Below are 5,685 nucleotides of genomic sequence, written 5' to 3' on the forward strand. Positions count from 1 at the left end.
GGAGGCCGGTGTTCTCCCAAACACTTTCAGTGATCACTGTTTAGTGTACTGTGTGCGCAAAATTAAGGCTATTAAATCCGCTCCCAAGGTTAAAATAACAAGGTCCTTCAAAAAATTTAATCTTGAATCCTTTCTAAAGGACATCAAGAACCTCCCATGGCACAGATTAAACATTATCCCGGATCTAGACTGTGCTGTTGAATTCTTTCAGTCTGAACTCCTACAAATTTGGAATCTGCATGCCCCGCTGCGTAAGGTGAGGGTAAAAGGAGCACATATGAACTGGATCACAGCTGACCTCATCCAAATGTACCAGTTTCGGGATTCTTTGTGGTCAAAGTTTAAGCGTACATGCTCTATGAATGATCACTGTGCATATAGACAATGGCGAAATATATGCACAAAACAAACAAAATTGGCCAAAGCCCAATATTTCTATGACAATGTGAACAATAACATCTCAAACCCTAGAAACTTTTGGAAAGTCATAAATAAACTACAAACTCCCCCAATCCACTCCCAACCCTCCACTGTCAAAGTGGATAACCAAACCCTGAATTTTCCCTTAGATGTAGCAAATGCCTTTAACAATTATTTTGTCGGATGCTCTACTGCCCTGATTGCCAAGCTAATAAATGGCACACATCCTGAAACTACAAATGTGGATCAGGTCTCACTAAATTTGCAAACGCCCAATATAGACAAGTTCACTTTTAGACCTGTACCTGTTAGTGTCATTGAAAAACATCTTAATAATCTAAAAATGAAAAACCAGTCCGGACCTGACCAAATCCCAGCAATGCTGTTGAAGCTCAGTGCACCGGCAATTGCTAAACCCGTCGCAACTCTAATTAATGAATCCTTGGTGTCTGGATACTTACCCAAACTTTGGAAGACTGCAAGAGTAGTGCCTATCCATAAAAGTGGTGACACTACCTTGGTTTCTAACTATCGCCCTATATCATTGCTCCCAGTATTGTCAAAAATCTTAGAAAAATGTGTCCATACGCAACTATGTGAGTATTACCAACAATCAAACTATCTGACCCCTGATCAATCGGGCTTTCGCCAGAATCACTCCACTACAACTGCCCTCTTAAAAGTTTGCAATGACATCCAAACTGGCATGGAACAAGGAGACCTAACTGGAGCTATTTTCCTTGATTTTGCTAAGGCCTTTGACACAGTAGACCACGACATTCTACTGCACAAACTCAAAAACTCAGGTATTGGTGATCATTCGCTAAACTGGTTTCGATCGTATGTATCAGAACGCTCACAATATGTGTCCATTTCTGACAGCGACTCCCTCCCTCTCCCAGTCACGTGTGGTGTTCCCCAAGGTTCCATTCTCGGCCCCCTACTATTTTCATTATTTATAAATGATCTGCCTAATGTCTGCAAATCCTCAAATGTACACATGTACGCAGATGACATGGTAATCTATGCGAGCAATTCCGATCTACCGCAGCTTGAGGCTGTGCTCCAAGACCAGTTTACAGAGGTAGAAAAGTGGATCGCAAAAAACAAACTGTTCCTGAACACTGACAAAACTGTCACAATGATCTTTGGAACAGTACCTAAATTACACAAATTACACAATTCTCACCTAGCCATCAAAACAATTTCAAATGGCACACTGACCGCAGTCCACTCTTTCAAATACTTGGGTATGATGTTAGACCCCAATCTATCTTTTGGCCTGCACATAGAAAAGCTTGCATCTAAACTTTATCCAAAACTAGGTGCCCTGTACAGAAACAAATCCTGCCTAAGCCCTTCAGTAAAGGAAAAGATTGTACAGCAAATGCTGATGCCAATCATTGATTATGGGGATGTAGTATATGCATCTGCATCGCAATCCCACATTAATAAACTCAACACATTGTATAACTCGTTCTGCCGATTTGTGCTACAATGTAATTACAGGACCCACCATTGTGACATGCTAAAAGAACTAAACTGGCTGTCGCTGGAATCCAGACGCACCCTTCATCTTTCTAGCCTTGTGTTTAAGAGCTTTTCTGGGAAACTCCCACCCTACCTGAACTCAATGCTTTCCCCCGGCTGTTCCCACTTCCTATAACCTCCGATCCAGTACCAACACTTTACTTAGTCTACCTCAATATAAAAAGAAAGCAGCCCGATCCTCCTTCTCCTACAGAGCACCGCATTTGTGGAACGACCTCCCGCACAAATTAAAATCTTCCCTAAGTTTAAAGTCCTTTAAGAGATCCTTCTCTACATACCTCAAAACAGAATGTACCTGTCATGGTTGATTATATATTTCCTACCTGTTCTATGTTAAATGTTGTATATATTGTATATTAATTTTGTATTTTATTGTACACTAACTGTAACAATGCAATGATTTGTGGACCCAGGACATACTTGAAAACGAGAGAAATCTCAATGTATCTTTCCTGGTAAAATATTTTATAAATAAAATAAATAATAATATAGGAGCCGGTGTGGTGACAGAGCTCTCTCTCAAACTCTGTCTAGATTCAGTTTTTCCACACTGTTTTGTTTCTTCTACCCTTTATCTTTCTGTCCTTTCGATTTATCTCCTTTTGGAAATATTAGACATATTAGTTTTTTCACAACTGGAAGCTGATAATAGAACGTACCATAGGAATTTTTGGACTTGTCAGGGGTAACTTAGGTCTTATTCTCCCTAGGTTGCTTACTAGGGGAAGGCATTTTGCTGTTTTTTGGCTTTAATTAATTACGGATAGGCTGGATCTCCTTGGGGAATTTTTTTCTTTGTAATCACTTTCTTAACATTTGCAACCATGATCAGATGTTTCATACAAACCATGTACTAGTTGCATTTGTGTGATACATTGTTCTATATTCCTCTACACAAGGATTATGCCTTACTGTTTTGCCAGTCTTTTTTCTCTTTTAACCCTCACTATCTAGGGTGACAGTGTATGTTTTGTGTATGTACAGTATATTTTTGTTCCATTAAAGTTTTGTTATTTTTAGTTACAATTGCTTGATACTCATCCTGGGGGTAGTGGTTGTGAGGTGAAGTACCCCGTATCTACGAGGAGCTCCCCTCATCACCTTTCTTTTGGCTCATAATGTAGAATATATCTTTCATTGTTAATTCATTGTGGTTTGAACACTGCTTTATTCTAGTACATTCATCTTAAATTGTTTAGCTCATTACTAATTCTGCTCAGGAAACTTGTGTACATTTATTTAGCATTTCAGTATGCACAAATAGCGCATTTTTATTGGCAAAAATAATTTCTTCATTGATTCTTGTTTATGGACATGAGCAATATTAAATATCAGTTACAAAATAATGACATTAAAGGGATGTTGATACATTGAAGAATTTGTTTTAATTAATACCCTTTCCCCACTATTCCCCCTTATTTTTCCTATTTTTTTTTATCTGCCTTAGATTTGTAGTTTCACATAACATAGTAAGTAAACACTACTATACTTGTGGCCAAACATAGTTTTTGCCAGCCTTTAGCAATGGGTGAGATTAAGCAAAGTTCTCTTGCCAAGATAATTTACCAATAACCTATCAATCAAAAGATTTCATCAGAAGGGTAAACTGCAGACATCATCAGCAGAGGAGAACAATATAGAGGCACCCAGGTAAGGGGGGTTTGTTGCAAGGAAGAAAAGATAAGTATAAATAAAGGCAAGTGGCAAGAGAGGGAGTCATTAACCCCTTAATGCCACAGGGCATTCTATGCCATCCCACGGAAGCAGGGTTTTAACGCAGCAAGACGGCATAGAACGGCCTTCGTTTCGATGCGCACCTTGGCAGTCCTGCAGTTCCCCTAAAGGCTGAAAAATTACAAAAATAAATGATTATGGCACAAAGATATATTTGTGGTCGGAAACATGATAGTAGAATGTACCAATTGTGGTGGTGATAAGTCAGTTGTAGAGTGTCAAAAAATACGTACATAATAGGCCTGTAAATAAAAGAGGGTTCACCAAGGAGAAGAATAAAATAAATAAATTAAATAAGGGGTGAGGTTGGGGGGGTGACCTGAACGGAATGGTCTAGGTAAGAAGGGGGAATAAGGTTTTTACATGACAAACCCATCCTCCGAACACAGGCTTTTTGCCTTAAACTTGGGGTTAGAAACATGATAGTAGTATGGATCAATTAGTGGTGGTGATAAGTTGGCTGTGGTGTACCGAAACCAACGTGCGGGTAGGCCTGTAAATAAAAGTGGGCAAAAAGGTATGACAGGAAAATACACTTTATAGCAGCAATCACAAAGCTAAATTTTAAAAGATCTTTCCCAGGTTGGGGGATGTATGTGATATAGATTGAGACATTAGAAAAGTAGAACAAAATACTAGTTCACCAAATGTGAGGAGGAGAAGTACCAAATGAAATAGAACACTCTCTCCTCTCTATATGGAGCTAGTATATAGGAAGCAACCCAGGAAGCATATGGGTTGCTTCCTATATACTAGCTCCATATAGACCATGAACCAATGGTCACCAAAAATAGCAATTAATCCAATATGGGCGGCAGCAAATGTCCATGTTACAGGTGACTGTTCTGACAACAGGGGGATGAACATGGAGATACTGTTCCAATATAGAAGAAATTGGTACTACATGATCAGGTCAGATTTGGCCGGCAGGATGATGGTGCCATTATCGGGCAAGCCAGGCAGGAAACAGAGTAGCCTAGAGATGAACAAATCTTCGCTGCGGAATGATTTTCAGAGCAAATGAGGGATCTCAGTAATGGGAGTAATTTGAAGGCATTTGAGATGTGGGTTTTTCTGTGCCACGTTTATTTGACTGCGTGCAAAATTGCCTGCATGGCATTATACAGTGTGGCGTAGTGGAGGATGAATTTGTCAGCCAGTATGAGTGAACTGATGCTCAGGGTGTATGAAGAATGAGGAGCTGAGAGATTTATGATTAATTGTGTCTTATTTGATACCTTGTTGATAAAAATGCCAATAAGGTATGTGCACTACATACAAAAATGGAGGGTAAGTGAACAAACCTATCATGTAACCTAGTTGAGTTTCATTTGTAGTGAATCGTCCATGGTCATGAGATCAGGTTTAGACACTCCATCATGCCTGAGGGTAGTGCAATAAGTCCCATGTGAAACCCCTTAGAGAACCAAAAACTAGAAACTAGGATATCTTCCTAATAGTGGGGGGAACCAGATGTGTGGTGTAATAACGTGTGAAGTGGCGGGGGGGTGGAGGGGAGAGGGGAGAAATGTTAGAGCTACCCTGCATGACAGTGAATGCTGGAACTGGAGCTGGAATGTCTGTGGGACTAGAGGGACATGGGTTGGTCATTACCATTTTAGTCAGTTGTTTGCTTATGGCTTGTAGAGAAGCCATGATGGTGGACATCATGCCATGCACTTCCCCCAGGATGGTGTCATTGGACTGAGCAAATTGTAATTTGTAGTGTTCCGCCTTCTGAGCTGTGCCGGGAAGGGGATACGCCTATGGTGCGGTTCTTCTGCCAGTTTAGGGATAGTCCAATACCTCAGGGAGTACCGGGTCTAACAGGGGTGCAGGGCATGGCTGAACTGCTAGGGAGAGACAGATCTTCTCTGTGACCTTATTTTTGAGACATGCTGGAAAGAAAAATTTAATGAATAACAATACTTAATAGTCGCCTGGACGAGAAACCATACAACATATCACAAACTGGCTTGC

This window comes from Pelobates fuscus, chromosome 6, assembly GCF_036172605.1.
Source record: "Pelobates fuscus isolate aPelFus1 chromosome 6, aPelFus1.pri, whole genome shotgun sequence".
In the NCBI taxonomy this organism is placed as follows: Eukaryota; Metazoa; Chordata; class Amphibia; order Anura; family Pelobatidae; genus Pelobates; species Pelobates fuscus.